Genomic DNA, 18272 nt, shown 5'->3' on the forward strand with positions numbered 1-18272 from the left:
GTGCAGCTCATCCGTCTTGGTGTGCACAAGAACAATAGAGTCCCCACCTGGTCACAGAGCCTAGCCGTGGTGTCTCCACTCCACTCTACATTCCATACTGTTCCTTAGAGCTAGCACACCAGGTTTTCCCAGTGCAACAGCAGCCAAAGTAATGTTGCTGAATCCCCAAGCCTAGGGAACACTCAGGTAATGCAGCTATGCCCTACCCTGAAAGCCTCTTCAATGCTGTACATTTTCTTTAAAACGTGAATGTTAGTTTTATTTTCCTAGTTACTTTAGGCAATTGCACCACACTGTGATAGAACTTTAGTTGAATTTCCACTGGTATTCAGAATTAATTACCAGACCCCTTACTTTGAAGCATTTTCCTTTCCATACTACTCTGTTATGTAGGACTTCTTCTCATAGCTCTTACCTGAACAAAACTTAATGAACTTTTATGGAGTAAATAGGGTAGATGTTGTTTTCACATTGGCCCCGCTTAGGCCAAAAGTGGCAGAAAGTAACCCAATGAGAGCTAGAAATGCATATTCTGTGGCATTATATATATATATATATATGTAATATAATATATATATATTATATATATATTGTATATTAAATATATTAATATATATATCACACACACATACACATATATATAAATATAATATATATATTATATATATTATATATATTATATATCTATATAAATGACTCCGGTTTCTGGTGTCAGCTCTCCAAGGAATGTGCTACCCTTCAGATGCTGTAGTCATTTGTAACTGCATTCAAGAGGAAGAAGATAAGTATAGACAAAGTGAAGCAATTTATCTAACAGAGGAGATTTATTAATTGAGGTAGTATTTTTTTTTTTTCCACACAAAGAAAACTTGATTGCACTTAAAATTCCACTACAGGCAAAAGATGCAAAGTTATTAAACAAAAGGTTACCAATCAGTTCTTCAGATCTCCATGGGAAAACAAACAAACAAACAAACAAACAAACAAAAAGCCTAAAGACCACAGCAAGTGATCTGCTTATTCAGGGACTGTCTGCTGACCTTCTTACCAGACTGGAAACTTGCAGATATTGATTACTGCTTTAAGAAAAATGCCTTAAAAATCCCTTTCTAATTTAAGCTTGTGTTGTCCTGATTTTCATGGAAGATATTTTGAATGCATAGTGCCTCACACCAGAATGTAACTTTTTATTGCATTATTCTGATAGAGCTTTTTAGCTTCTTAACAAAGTTATTTTAATCTGCATTTATAGTGTCAGGGTCTGTTCATTTTATTTCATAAAATAAGCAGGGATCTTAGCCACATAACCAGGATCTGTACCACATCATGGATCTTTATAAAGAGCTTTGAACTGATAACTTATTTGGGAGGGTTGTGTAAAACAGAGTATGAACTCTTTCCTCCAGTGATCCTTTTGCTTGCATTAACTCATTCTCTGAATTAGTACAAGGAAACTTTTTAAAAATTATTTTATTTTTATTTTTAATTTTCTAATTTATTAAATAGGAACACATCTTGAGGTCCCTATTTTAATGACTTCTAATAAGTGCATTTTAGGTGTACTTAACAGGGCTGGACTAAAGGAAAATGAAGAGTTTTTTAAAAGTATATTCGGAAATGAGACAAATATTCTTATGTCCTTTGAAGAATGTTGACTAGTGTTTTCAAACAAGTCTTGTTGTATTTGCTGATGTAAATAAATTTTCAGAGTAAGGGAAAGATTATATCCTGCAGTTGCTTCAAGAAAAAAAAATCATCTTTCACAAATTGAAATGATTCTCAATAAATAAGTCTAAAAAAAACCCTGCAAACTGAAGAGGAATTAGACAAGAATTAGCAAAACTTAGGGAAGGCACTGAGATTGTATTAGCAAGCTTAAATATTTTGGGGATTTAAATATGTCTGGACTTTTTAAGAAATATATGATTCAGTCAAAATTCAAATTTCTTTCAAAAAAATTTGATTTGAGATATTCTGAACAAACTTAAAAATTGCACCTCAATTTCCATAGAGGCAAAGGTTTAGACAGTTAGCTCTGGAGTGAGAGAAGGTTCTTCTACAACAAATTGTAATGGGCTTTTATTTAGTTAAGAGTACATGTAAACCATTCTTAAAATTAAACTTTGTTTTTCTACGGAAAAGTTTTGTAGTAAACAGAAAAAGCTCAGAGCGCTAGTCTGTATTTGTTTATTCTGGTAGAGATAGAGGTATAATTTTAAAGAGGTTTAAACAAAACCAGCCAGAATTAAAGCAGCTGTGTGTTTCCGCTGTGTTTTCTGAGATGTGTTATAAATTAAGAGTGAAAGTTGATCATCTGTAGGATAATCTAGGTTTACAGGTAACATGTTCTTTAAAAGAATGCATTAATCACAGATCTATCATAACTGTAAAAGCATCAAGGTGCATTACTGTACTCCTCTGACAACTTGATAAGTCCATGTACAGCTTACAACTTTTAAAGAATTTAAAACTAATGAATTAGTAAGTGTGTTGGTGTATGGGAAGCCTGATAGGGCTATTTATGTATCTTCCTGAATAGAGGTGATGGACTATTAAACTTTGATGACCACTACTCAGACAGGTACTTCTCAAAGAACTGGAAAGTCTAATCTTATGATAAACATTTTACAGTTTCTCTGTTCAGCACAGGATGTTGAAAAAATGAAATAAGTAACAGAATAACAAAAAAATAAATATCCTTGAATACTATAACTTCAAAATCCAGATCCTAACAAATAGATCCAAAGTGTGATAAAAAAGAGTTTCAGAGTGACTGACAAACCCTTGCAGGCAATGAACAGGGCAGCACTAGGAAAGAGATATACTCTCTGATTGTGTGAATGGTGGGAAAAAGGCTGTATCTTCTGCCAAGAGGTAAGGCAGGTCATAGAAAGACAAGCAAAGTACTTTGTCAAGAATACCTAAAAATGGTGAGAAAACTGGAAAAGGAAAATGGAGACTGGCATTTATGAAAGGTATTTTAATTGCAAAAATCACTTGGGAAATTTGGGGTGGAGGAACATGGGTTGTTACAAATCCATTTTGTAAGCAACTGGTCTGGACAAACTTCCAATTTCCAGTGAAGGTGAAAGAGCATAACACTGAGGAACTCTTTGTTGCAACTTGGTTTAATTAAAATGAAAGCAGTTGTAGCTCACTGGAAGCCTCTGATTCCATGTATAAGATAGATTTTAATAACTTCCTTTAACTTTAACATTAATAACTTCCATAACTTTAATAACAGCCATTTTCATAAAATACTTTTAAATATAGGAACAAAGATAGCTATGAAAAAGCTAGATATCCTTAAGAACTATGACCTGAGCTAAAATATTTTTGGTTACAATAATTAATTCAAAACTCTTATTATTGAAATAAATGTTGTGCGTTTCATCAATAGAAAAAACATGTCATACCACTTTCATAAATCAAGTACTGTGTTTAGGTTTTCTTAAAGCTCTAGTTAAGTGATGACAGAGTTTGTGTGTTCTGCAGATGTATATGATCATAATATTTACTGGTGATATATGCTTGGCTTTGATTCTCTGCATTAACTTTATCAATACAAGATAACAAATGACTGAATGTAACTGAAAGCTCCGCTAGGAAGGCAGTGTTGGGTCTTTTGATTGACCTCATAAACAAATCAGCATTTTTTCCTGGTTGAAATATTCTTGAGGCTGCTAATCATTGCAAAAGAAATATACTTTCATTCTTTACTCATGCAATCCATAAATTAAGTCACAACTGATTCTCATACCACCAGTGGGTAGAAAAGCAGTTTCAGGAATGCATTTTCATTACCTGATTGCCACATCGTCCTGTGTGGCAATTTAGTATTCTCACCCTTACTAGTCTGAAAGTGCTTGTTAGTTCATACAGGTTAGATCTGCTTTCTGAAAGATATAGATTTTTTTTCTCATCTTTTTTCATAGTCTCAGGGGTATCTCTGCAGGAGACAGTGACCAAAGCAGGTACCTCCAGGGGCTGTGCTGAGTGTCTGGGTGACCACAACCTCCCCTCCATGCCTTCCATGCAGTCACTTGGGGTAAACCCCACAAAAGATTTTTTTTTTTTTCCCCACCTCTTGTGGCTTCTCTGACCTATTCTGAAAGTTTCTGGACACTGGCTGACCTCCCCCGCTACTCAAATATATAAAAGAATGGAGCAAAGAGTAGATATCCTTGAGGTTGCTCACACTGCAAATAGACCGATTCCTCTTGATAATCAATTAGGAAAAATTTTAACAAGACACAACAGGAAGGAGTTAAGCAAATTAGAAGTATTCCCAAGATTTTACTTCTATTCAACTATAATTAAAATCAAACAACAGTGCAAAAATAGTTTGGGAATATCATACAATGTAGCTCTGAAAAATCCCCAGAGGAAGTTATAAATGCTTCCAGCAAACAAAATAAAGAGAAACATTAGTCAGTTTCAAGCCTCATTTCCTCAATGATGGGAGGTAACAATGCCATAAATCACTAGTTACCTTAAATCATATGATCTTTTGTGCCATGGGCCTTTTGGTAATCTTTACATTTACCATCATGGGAATATTTGTTGAATAAATATTTACTAGACCAAACACACAATTTCAGTACAACAGGCATTTCTGTAAACAGCACTGAAAAATGACCTCAGCATGGTGGGGACTTTCAGCTGATTATCATTTATTACTAGATTTATAGAATAATTCTTTAATAAATGATGTATGAGCAAATATGCCTCCTAATAAGAGAGCAGGATGTTAATTACAATGACTCAAAGCTCAGTTCAATACTTTGAACTGGAAATATACCTGATATTCATATAACCTGTGGAGTTTTGTTCTGGAACTGACAAAAAGAAGCATACTGAGCATGTGTCCCAGCCAACTGTTGTCTCACCTTGCACAGCACTGGGATACATTGGTCAGAAAATACGACAAGGACTTGACAAGAGATCAGAATGAACTTTGCAAGTCTTGTGGTCAAATTATTTTGTTCTGATGCTGATATGTTGCTTAATACTTTTCCAGTATTAGCATAAATATCTGCAATTCTTTATGCAAAGAAACGTTCCTTCTTAAATCTCAAGAAACTTGCCCAACTTAGTGAGCTTTTTCTCAGTTCTTCACTGAAGCAAAAACAGCCACAACAAAATTAGGTGTACGTGAATAAGGAGTTATAGACTGGAGTCATAGTAATAATTACTAGCAATTTTTATAGTTTTCTTTTATGTCAAATATTTCACATTTACATTCCACACACATTTGGCAATGCAAACATAAACAGAATAATTCCTAGGATGGAAAAACTGCTATTCTATGGAAAACAACTTTAATTGATATGTGAAAAACTGAGAGGTAGAGACTAGAATGAGGAAATACTTGACTCTTTGTGAGCCTGATGCTTAAAATGTGATGATTACCCATTATGCTTGCTGGTGATGGGATTTTTTCAGAGTTTGATTCCAGGGTTGGTACATTAGCTCTGATTGCTGCTGCTAGCTCTGGGGAATCAGAAGAGGCAGGTGACAAGCTCCTGTGCACCTCCACCCCCACATCCTGCAACAGTGCACAGCAGCAACCTGCTTCCCAAAGCATGAAGAGGATGTGCTGGTAGCAAAACTAGTGCATTTGTGACACCTGGGGGGACCACTTTGGGGATGAAGCCCTGCCACTCTGCCTCAGTCTAATAATTGTTGATTATTAAGCCAAACACTGAGTCTTTGGAAACTTTTAAAGACTCAGTGATACTAAGAAGGCCTATGATTAAAGGGATCAGTGAATAAAGTATGTTCATAAATATTGCAGGCAAATAAGTGAATAAACTCTTGATAGGTTAAGATGATAAGTTAAGATCAGACTTTTTACTTTCGTAATAATTTATTTATTTATTTATTTTTATTATTATTATTCCTTTATTATTATTATTTCTATAATAATATCCTGCACTGTATCTAAATCAGAAATTTGCTAAAACTCCAATGAAAAAAAAAAACAACCTGCAAGTGATTTTTATCCTTCCTTTTCCAATTAAAAATGAGCAGCAAGTGTGTGATTTTTATATTTATGGATCCTGTTTAAAGTAGTAAGATGAAGAGACATAATAAAATCAAATAGAGCTGAAGTAAAGCATTAGTGAATATTCAAACAAAACAAAGTAACAAAGAAACAAACAGCAACAAAACTACAACAAAAACACGCACTTTGTACCACCAGCATTAATGATTAGACAGAAAGTGTATAGAGCCTATTGGAGATTAAAACAGAGACAGAGACAAAATACCAGATTGCCTGTGGCAAACTCTGGGAACAGGCTTGTTCACATGGAATGGGATTATAACATTAAGATATAATGACAGGCCATGTTATGTTGGTCCATTCATATGTGCCTCAGGTACGTTTTGAGGAAGGAGGCTACAGGCTATTAATTGAGTTATTTTGCAGTTGTTTAGACCTAGAACACCAAAAGCTGTTCTGTGATCATTCACAGAAAATCAATCAAGAAATTCCATTTTAGGAGGATGTAATATAATCAAGAATATAGTATGAATAACAAGTAGGAAACAGACGGGTTGCTTTCTTGTATTTGAAGAATTAGAGAGGACTTCTATAAAGTAGGAATTGATAAGTACAGTAAACCATGCACAAAACAAGTGAAGATATAAAAAGCTAATAGGTGAGACACCATTAACATTTTTGAGTCTTTCTACAAGCTGATGACAATCATCAATTAAAAGCCTTTAACTTGTTCTATCAAATCATCACTGAAATGTATTGTAATGCACTGTAATGTGCTATTGCCAATAAACATAAACTATTTTCTACCAAAGATTAAACTTTTTTTTTTTTTTTTTTTTTTTTTTTACTGTATAATGAAACACAGAATAAGTTTAAGCATGTAAGGAATATTCTCAGATATTCTCATGTGCTTAAAGAATTTATCACATAAGGTAAGACAACTTTGAGCAACTTGTGTGGGGATCAGATAAATTGTCATATCAAGCATGACATTTCATGAAAACATCATGAAAACATTGGGAGGCTTGGGGTTAGGTGGGAGCAATGCAAACCTTATGCAGGTTTCTATATTCACACCAGACCTCTGTGTCCTTCAAATGTTTATTTATTTATTTATTTATTGTTTTATGTAAACCTACATTAATAATAGGATGGGGTCATAAAGAAGAATATTTTTCTGGTTTTGCGTATACACTATATAAGTACTCATTGCATATGTGCATATATGTCTGTTCTGAAAGTAGTAGAACTAATTAAAAAAAAAAAATTATTCATGAGAATAGAACAAACAATTAGAATTTTTCAAAGTAGCACCCGTCTGCATCTGCACACTGCTGCCAACGAGTTTTCCAGTTTTCGTACGCCTCCAGGAACGCCTGGACCGGAATGCTGTTTAGCTCCCTCATCACAGCCTCTTGAAGCGCCTCTGCTGATGTGTGATGCTTCCCCTTGAGCATCGATTTTATTCTCGGGAATAGAAAAAAGTCTCGCGGGGCTAAGTTGGGGCTGTAGAGGGGCTGAGGCAGTGTTGCCACCTTGTGCTGGGCAAGATACTCCACTATGCGGAATGCTGTGTGGCTTGGCGCATTGTCATGGTGCAGCCGCCAATTGTTGACAATGGCTGGGTGGACATGAGCAATGCGTTTTTGCAGTCTTGTGAGGACTTCCACGTAAAAAACTGCATTAACTGTTTGTCCAGGTGGTACAAACTCTTTGTGGATGACTCCATGTCGATCAAAAAAGCAAATGAGCATGGACTTTTGCTTGGATTTGCTCATTCATGCTTTCTTGGGGTGTGGGGAAGCAGGGGTGTGCCATTCTGTGCTCTGCCACTTACTCTCCGGGTCATACTCAAATACCCACGTCTCGTCACTGGTCACTACATTGTCCAAAAAGTCGGGCTCCTCATTCACATGATGAAGAAGATCCTGGCAGATCACTTTCTGGTTGGACTTTTGCTCCTCTGACAACACTTGTGGCACAAACTTCACGCACACTTTCCTCATGGCTAAATTTTCTTTCACCATCTCAAGAACTTGGGTTTGAGGAATGCTCAAGTCATCAGCAATCATTCTGATACTCATCCTGCGATCGCGGTTCAGTAAATTTGTCACTCGCGACACATTTTCATTGGTCTTGCTGGTCGAAGGGTGTCTGGAGCAGTCATCATCTTCCACTCTTTCCCTACCTTCTCGGAACAGCTTGTGCCATGCTGGTGCCACTCAAAAACACCCGATCTGCCAATGGCAGCATCACTGTAGACCTCCTTAATCGTGTCGTGAGTCTCTTTGCCCGTTTTACCAAGCTTTACACAAAATTTGATCGCGTATCGCTGCTCCAGTAAACGCTCCATGATTCTCCATGATGAGGCGTTTCAACAGGTGTTCACAGTACAAGTGACCTGCTCTCTTCAACGGCTGACAGCCGACTGCCAATTTTTCCCAGCATTCCCAATATGCCCCTCCACCGATCCTGCGCGTGCAGACTGCCTCTCGTCCTCCCGTTTGCCCAGGAAAAAGCCAGTCCTACTACTTTCAGAACAGACCATGTATATCTATAGGTACATGGCTATTGTAGTGGGTTTATGTGGCAAGGTTTTGGTAGCAGGGGGCCATAGGGGTGGCTTTCTGTGAGAAGGATCTAGAAGCTACCCCATGTTTGGTAAGGGCCCCACTGCTGACCAGAGCCGAGCCAATAAGCGATGTTGTTTTGTGCCTCTGTGAGAGCATATTTAAGACAGGGGAAAAAAACAAACAAACAAACAAACAAACAAAAAACACAAATGCTGTGCCACACAGTAGCTGGGAAAGTGAGAGGAGTGAGGAACAGCCTTGCAGGCACCAAGGTCAGTGAAGAAGGAGGGGGAGAGGCGCTCCAGGCACCAGAGCAGAAGTCCCCTGCGGCCTGCGGTGAGGACCATGGTGAAGCAGGATGTCCCCCTGCAGCCCATGGAGTACCACAATGGAGCAGGGTTCCTCACTGCAGCCCGTGGAGGAGACCATGGTGGAGCAGGTGGCCCTGCACCGACGGAGGCTGCAGCCTGTGGAAGACCCCTGCTGGAGCAGATTCCTGGCCGGACCTGTAGCCCATGGAGAGGAGACCACACAGAAGCAGGTGACCTGGCAGGAGCTGCTGCCCGTGGGGGAGCCAGGTTGGAGCAGTTTTCTCCTGAGGGATGGACCCCGTGGTATGGACCCATATCTGGAGCAGCTCTGGAAGAGCTGCTGCCTGTGGGAAGCCCACGCCGGATCAGTTCATCAAGGACTGCATCCTGTGGGAGGGACCCCACAGCACAGGGGATGAGAGTGACCGAGAAGGAGCGGCAGAGAAGAAGCGCTGTAGACTGACCATAACCCCCATTCCCCCGTTCCCCTGCGCCACTCAGGGGGAGGAGGTGGAAGAGGGTGGATGGGGGGGGAAGGTGCTTTTGGTTTCTTTCCTTTGTTTCTCACTTCTCTCGCTTGTTAGTAATAAGCAGTAAATCTTACTGTGTCCCTATGCTGAGTCTGTTTTGCCCGTTACAATAATTACTGCATGATCTTCTTGTCCTTATCTCAACCTTTGAGCCCTTTTCATCATATTTTCTCCCCATTCCTCTTTGAGGAGGGGGATTGAGAGAGCGGTTGGGGTGGAGCTCAGCTGCCCAATCAAGTGGAACCACCACAGCTATATAGAAATTTTAAAGGAAAATGGGATTCTAGTTCTCATGGTGTCTCAGAAACCCCGTTCCTGCCCAGAAGGAGGATTGAAACATTGGTGACCAGAGCTCTGAACCAAACAGCTTTCTGTGTGCCTCATGTAGCTGATGCCGAGTAATAAGAGTCAACAAAGAGAAAAAACTTCTCTTTGTTGGAAGTGGTTAGAAGTGTGGTTAGAAGTGGTTAGAAGGAAGTGCTTAGAAATCTCTTTAGAGAGTTCAGGTTAGTCTGCAGCCATACAAAGGACCATACAAAGCTACATATAATGTTTATGCTAGTTAATACTGAAAGTGTGTTTTCTTGAACCACTTGCCACATTGCCCTGAGATAAATTAAAAAGTGAGCAATCTCAGTGATAGATATGCTGATTCCCGAACCAACTTTCTTATAGGCAGAATCATCTTTGTTTGTTTTTATTTATTTATTTATTTTAAAGAAATTCTGATAATTTGTCCATTGGCTGCTTTGTATCCCAAACATGACAGCAAATAAAGATTTTACAAAATTCTGTCCAATACATTCATTAAAGTCCATGAATTCAGACTCTTTACTAAATGAACAAATGGATATTTAGCTACATAGATATATATGTGTAGTGGGTTTACGTGGCAAGGTTTTGGTAGTAGGGAGCCATAGGGGTGGTTTCTGTGAGAAAGATCTAGAAGCTGCCCCATGTTTGGGAAGGGCCCCATTGTTTTCCAGAGCTGAGCCAATAAGTGATGTTGTTTTGCGCCTCTGTGAGAGCATATTTAAGACAGGAAAAAAACGCTGCGCCACACAGCAGCTGGGAGAGTGAAGGGAGTGAGAAAACAGCCTTGCAGGTGCCAAGGTCAGTGAAGAAGGAGTCGGAGAAGTGCTCCAGGCGCCGGAGCAGAAGTCCCCTGCGGCCTGTGGTGAGGACCATGGTGAAGCAGGATGTCCCCCTGCAGCCCATGGAATACCACGGTGGAGCAGGGTTCCATGCTGCAGCCTGTGGAGGAGACCACGGTGGAGCAGGTGGCCCTGCACCGACGGAGGCTGCAGCCTGTGGAAGACCCCTGCCGGAGCAGATTCCGGGCCGGACCTGTAGCCCGTGGAGAGGAGACCACGCAGGAGCAGGTGACCTGGCAGGAGCTGCTGCCCATGGGGGAGCCAGGTTGGAGCAGTTTTCTCCTGAGGGATGGACCCCATGGTATGGACCCATATCTGGAGCAGCTCTGGAAGAGCTGCTGCCTGTGGGAAGCCCACGCTGGATCAGTTCATCAAGGACTGCATCCCGTGGGTGGGACCCCACAGCACAGGGGACGAGAGTGACTGAGAAGGAGCGGCAGAAAAGAAGTGCTGTAGACTGACCATAACCCCCATTCCCCCGTTCCCCTGCGCCGCTCGGGGGGAGGAGGTGGAAGAGGGTGGATGGGGGGGAAGGTGCTTTTGTTTTTTTTTTTTTCCTTTGTTTTCTCACTTCTCTTGCTTGTTAGTAATAGGCAATAAATCTTACTATCTCCTTATGCTGAGTCTGTTTTGCCCGTTACAAGAATTACTGCGTGATTTTCTCGTCCTTATCTCAACCCTTGAGCCCTTTTCACATATTTTCTCCCCATTCCTCTTTGAGGAGGGGGATTGAGAGAGCGGATGTGGTGGAGCTCGGCTGCCCACTTGAGCGGAACCACGACAATATGTCAAAATTTGCTTTACTATTTTTCAGCATTTTATTAAATTCAAGTAAACCACAGAGATCCAGGCTGAGTTTAAGTGGTCTCATTATGTTATTTATCTCCATTCAAAATCCTGCAGATATTTTTTGTGCGTTTAGGTCTAAAAAGCATGATCGTAAAGCTATGTAAGTCCAGTCCACTACTTAGCATTTGTACCTCAGAACATAACCTTGTAATTTATAGCAACAGTTAATCATGGAAGAGCATGGAAAAGCAGGAAAGCAATCATGTTACATACATAAAGCAACTACAGTTTTCAAGCAAAGTAAGATCGTCCAGGTCCAGTAATCCCATTTGACAGAATCAGTGTTGGCTGAAGAAGAGCTTTAGTATTTATTTTATTTTATTTTATTTTATTTTATTTTATTTTATTTTATTTTATTTTATTTTATTTTATTTTATTTTATTTTATTTTATTTTATTTTATTTTATTTTATTTTATTTTATTTTATTTTATTTTTTTGCCAGAAGTTTCTCTCTATTGACCCTGATTTCTATGAACTTAGTAGCAGATTTTCATTTTCCTGTTTTATCCTTCTGCTAAGAATTTCCAGTTTAAGAAAATCATTTCTGCATATTTTACCTTTTCTCGAGTTCAGAGGCTTTGTTTTCCTTCCATACAAATGAGAATCACAGAATCACAGAATTTCTAGGTTGGAAGAGACCTCAAGATCGTCGAGTCCAACCTCTGACCTAACACTAACAAGTCCTCCACTAAACCATATCACTAAGCTACTTTTTCTAAAGAAGATACTTTATTTTCTTTACCCTAATACCTTTTCTCTGTGAAGTTCAAATAAAATGATTGTTCTCCTTGCAAATTTTATGGCTTACAGTACCATCCTAAAGTTCAAAGGACTCACAAATGAACCATCTTTAAAGAGTAAATTCCTTTCAAGGGACAGGAAAGTGTTGTACTCAGAATAAGAACAAGGAGGAGGGCTCAGATGTTCAGGGTGAAGGGACTGGAAAATGAAAAGAACGGTGAAACTAGTACGTATGGCATTGGATAACAAACCTTACAAAGGATATAACAAACATGAGCAAAGAGTCCTCTTTCTCATTTGCTTTGAATAATAAGGAAAGGAGGGTTAGTAGACTTTGCTTGAGGAGAAGAGGGTAAATACAGAAGAATCTTCAGGATGAAAAAATAAGGAAAACATAATTCTGAAGATTAGGGGAGTGAAAGAAACCTTAAAAAGTGCAAAAATGCTGAAGAGGTTTTTGTAGTTAAGGATCCCATGGTCAGGCAAACAAAACAAAACAAACAAACAAACAAATAAAACAAACAAACAAACAAACAAACAAAAAAACACCTTTCAAAAATCCTCTGGAAACTGCTCTGGAAATAGTAACCTCTTATGATTATGTCTGTCCATAATAGATGTCACTTGCGTGGTGAGAGAACCATTGTTCAAATGATACATCCTTTGTTTCCATTCCTGTATAGTTTTGTGTTCTCAGCTGTACAGGCTACCTAGGGTTTCACTGCTTCACCATTTCAATCACCTTTTCTCTTCCAAGTGTATTGTCTTATATTTTCCCCGAGTTAATTTTTTTCTATAGACTTCTTTCGTATATGTCTAATGTATCATGACCTACCTTTATATCATTCCCACTATTCATATTAGTGTTTGCATTTTCATGCCATTTAGCATCATGTTGAAAACTCATTTATAGAATGCATATTTCTCCTTACAGACCATTAAGGAAGAAGTTGTTAATTAAGACTGGAACCATCACTTATTTTTTTGCAGTTTCAAACTAAGCACTTCCTTCCAATTCATCAAGTTACTTTCTATTACGGTTCTTTGTTTAGTTCTTTAGCTCATTTAAAATTCATGCAAATCTTTCAACCCAGATAATTTAGATAAATTTTGAGTGTATGATTTTGTAAAACATTGTATTCAATGATTTACATTATGTTTACAGTGTTTCATTAATTCTTCAGTCTTCATTCATTATTCTGGAAATTTTATCTATTCCAGAACTCAGATATATCTAACAAATGCTCACCTTTGATGCTCATAGTGAGAATTAGCTCATTTTCCCTTACCTTCACACTAACCTTTATGTTAATTTTTTTGTCTTCCTTTGGCCTAGCTGGTGCACATATTTTCTAAGTAATTTAGTAATAGTACACTACCTCATTTTCTAAATGATGTCTTTACACTGAGTGACACAAATTCTTCTTGTTTGAATTTAAGTATGGGAATACTTTTTTTTTTTCCCATACTTAAATTGATACTAAATTTAGTATCAATACAGTATCAATATACTAGTAATTTACTAGTATATACTAGTAAAAATATTTCCCACTACAGCCTTTCAAAGTTTTGTCAGAGTATGCTGTTCCTTGCATGGTTGCATTGGTAAATAGCTTTCTTATAACTTCAAAATGACAAAAAGATTATTTAGAAAACAGATCAAATCAATTTATGATTATGTAAAGAAGCTATCTTTGAAATAATTATTATTATTTAATAAAAATTATTATTAGAAATCTAATAGCTTAGTTTCCGTATGTAGTTTACTATAATCTTGAAACAAGAACTATGATATAAACAGCTGCCCCCTTGTAATCTTGAAACAAGAGCTATGATATAACCAGCTGCCCCCTACTGTTTTTACTGTCTTTTACTGGCCTCCAAATGATGAGTGATAATTGAATGTTTATTATCCCCTAGCAAAACAACATTTTAAACATGAAAACTTAAATGTAATATGCTCATTGTTATCAACAAACAATAGATATTATACTGCCTACAGAGGCATAACTTCTATAACTCAGTATTGGTGAGGTGCCTCACAAAGGCATGACATTAGCATAAAACTAGATGACTTTATGGATTTGAGAGAAACTTCTCTTCTCTACGGTCATTAATTATACTGAAGTGTTAAGCAAGTATCATTTCAACTTGAATTATCTTGGAGCTTTCTAGTGTTTTCCATTATCACCTTGATTTTAGGGTAGTTTGTTTATCGTTTTAACATGTATGGGTATATGCTGGTGAAAAAACTGTCAGCACAGATGTACTTTCTAAAAGTAAGAGCTGTGGTAAATTACTTAAGCACATTGTAAGCCCTTGATCTAGCCAAAGTGACATGCAACAGCTGTTAGACTGCAGATGTTCCACATACATTTCCTGGGCTGCAGTTACAAAGATTGCTCTCCATTCCAAGCAAGAAGCACCACCTTCCCTTTTACAGAAAAGCTTATTACGTCTCAATATCTCCTCAGAGTAGCTCAAGGACACAAATTGCAGCAAACTGTATGATCCAGAAAAACTAATTAAGGACAGCTTGGCACCAGTACATCTCCTGGAGAATGGACTGAGAAATAGCTGTGTTGTGAGAGCTCCTGGCAATTAAGGAGCTTCAGATTTACTGTCTTGTATAGATAACTCGACTCCTTTAATTTTATTCAATGCTGCACAGATATTTAGGATCCTGGGTACTTGTTCTCCATTGGTCTCATAATTTAGGCCAATGCACAGTTTGGTATTAAATGCAACCAAATTAGTAAAGCAGACTTTTACACTGCTGGCTGGTATGCACTATAGGGCAAGGGTGACTCTTTTTCTCCATCTCATATTATCAGTGGTAATTTTATCAATCTCAGAAATAAAAAAGATATATATTTTTTTAATTTTTCTGATTTAGCTTGGCTACCCAGTGAAGCTTAGGTTAACTGTACTTGTATATATATTTAATTTTGGAAATTAAAAGCCCCCCTTTTTGAAAAAGAAATCAAAACAAATTTAAAACAAAACAAGAAAAAAATAACAAAAAAAAAAAAAAAAACACAAAGAACAAAAAAAGCGCTAGTGGCCATGAAAAAAACAGGGCTTCACAGAGAGTTATTTTTCTGGACTGACAAACTTAAAATCACTCTTAAGCTGTCCAATAATCCTTAAGGTGGATAATGAAATGGATTGATAGTTTTGTATGACATCAGTCAGGAGTCCAAAACATATTTGTCCTTTGTTATGACTGTTACTAATTCAAAACAGATTAGTTAAAGAAATGATATCAATTCAGCTTCAATTAATTATGTCTGGATGTGGGGCTATGCTAAATTAAAAATCACTTGCACTGAAAAAGCTTTTCATAACTAGATTGCAGTCATAACTAAATAAAATCTGGATCACCCCCCTCCTCACCTTCCCTCCCCCCCCTTCCCCCCCCCCCAAATAAACAAAACAACAACAACAACAAACAAAACAAAACAAAACAAAACAAAACAAAAAAAACCCAGATGATGCATGAGATAAAGCTCACATGAAACACCTGCACAGGGAGCTAAGGACGAAATGTGGCAGCAGAAACAGTCTTCTAATCACCTTGATACTAATGAGAGTTGCCTTTGGAGTAAAGTGATGTGGTACAAATTGTATGCATCTACAGGTGCTCCAGTGGATGATCTTAAAAGGATCCTTGAAGGGAGATACCCCAATTTCTCATAGATGTTGACCACTATGACTCTTCCAGGTGAAATGTCAGAAGCTTATGTACCTCTATTAACATGTTAATAAAACATCATTAAAAAAATTTAGGTTTTTACTCTGTGCCCTTATTTTACTTGTGTTCATAAGTAGTACATATATTTATTGTATGCAATGCAATATATGTAAATATGTAATGCATTTATTTTTTGTTGAAACTTAAAATACAAGTAATTGAGTTCAGTCCAGTTATACAGACCTTCTATAAAACATAAATTTATGATATAGAAATATTAAGCTGCTTAAATCCAATGCCAGCTGTCTGTGCAACCATAATCTAATCCAGCTCTATAATTTAATTATATTCTATTAACAAGTTCCCTTCCATCTTTAACTTTGTCCAAGATGCCACATGCACTATCAGTGATAGATACAGTAATTCAAATCAGGTATGTAGGTATCTTCTGACTATCAGAGAGCACAGGAGAGCAAATAAAAGCTGCTCAAAGTAATATAAAGTGAAGGGAATGTATATAATATTCCCACCCATGAACATCAGGCTTATCTCGTTGCTTCACAATTTCCCACTAAAAACATTCATTACCAAATGATGTCGTACTGATTTGATATGACATAGACACAAATGCTGAAGAGCCTTAAAAAATATGCACATAGATGAGTCTTTGAAAAGCAGTTACATTTTAGAAGATCGCAGAAGTTCTATGCAGTTGCATCACCAAGAACTTTGAAACAATATCAATTAAGCTCAATTTTTTAAAGTTTTCAATACTTTTATGACTGATAATCATTTTTAATTTATATAGTTCTAACTGGTATGCACTGCAAAAAACACAGTGTAGGTAGAGCACAGTAAAATTCTGAAGAACCTGAAAGTCTGATAAAGTTCATCCAATTAAAAAAATGGTACAAAACCCATGGTCTCATTCAATGTAATTTAAAATTATATAGTTAATGATTTTATCACACATACCTAGGTATAAGTAATACCTTGGAACAATACAAAACCTATGGTTAGTATCCTGCTTTGCTGATAGAACAATGATTTAATGCAACACAAATTAGTGGAGTGGGCAGTTAATCATCCAGTTAATCAACACAGCAGCTTGGTTGTCCTAGCTTTAAGCTATTCTACCCCCCATAAAAGGTGCATGCGTGCGTGCACACACACATACATAGAGGAAACAACACAAGAACTCAGTCCAGATTTCCCTAAAAAAAACACCACGCAAACATTTTTTTTTTCCATCAGTGTGCTGAAAAGTAAAACTAAATAACTATTTCTTAATGCAGTTTTAAAAGACTGTAAATTTATCAAGCTTTTTTTTTTTTTTTTTTTTTTTTTTTTTTTTTTAAGACAATTTACAAGTTTTCATTCTTTTTAATTTTGTTAGTCTGTACTAACACTAATTGTTTTAAATGGCCCAATTTTCTGTTAACTCTTCTAGTTATAATGTGAAGCTGTAATTACATTCAACAATACAGTTATCCAAACAGATTGTGATATTTCAAAGAATCAATAATTTCAGCCTTATCAATAATTTTGAGGAAAAGATATATTATCCTGATTATATATTTCTGCTGATTATTTCAAAGAAACTATGATTAAGCAAGTGACATTAGCTTTGTTTTGGAATATAGTTCAATGAATATTTGCATACAAACATAGTCGTACAGAAAGCACTATATGACCACATTAAATAGCTCATCCAATTTGGATAGGCAAAGTTAATTTAAGCTAAGGAACATAAAGCACTTTTAAGTATCTAAAAGAGAGAATTGATCAGCAGACCCAAACACATTTCACAGTTATCAATAACACATTCCTTTTTGAGGTTGAATGTTCTGGAAATGGAATAGTCATTTTATTAATTAGATACAGTTGCTCTCCACAGATGTTGATTGTCCTTTACTTAGAAAGAGAGAATACTGTGTAGTTACAAAAGCAATTAATCATGCAAATGTCTCAATTTTATATATAATCAACTACTCTGCCTACTTTTTGCCTGAGACCTACCACTTAATCTTATTAATACAGTTCTAGTATTGTGTCTTGTTCTCAGATACTTCATGAACAGTTTTTAGCATATATTTTGATATATTTTTCAACAAAGCTTTCTTTAATCACATTTTTCATGAGCACAAGACATCAGAAGATATTTCTTGTAATAAATGCTGCACTGCCAGTCAGATTAGTTTTGTACAGTATGTAATAAACTGGGTTTACTATGGCTAGAAAAGTAGTTTTACCAGGATTTTGAACTTGTATGTCTTATCTAATTCATCAAACACTTGTCAACTGGAGAAGGGAGGAAAATTCAGAAAATTTTGAAGCACTATCATAGTCACACATTTCTGCCAATCAAGGTAATCCTCTGGATAAACCGAACAATAAAATGGACGCCATTTC

Source organism: Aythya marila, assembly GCF_965140915.1.
Source record: "Aythya marila genome assembly, chromosome: 8".
Taxonomy (NCBI): domain Eukaryota; kingdom Metazoa; phylum Chordata; class Aves; order Anseriformes; family Anatidae; genus Aythya; species Aythya marila.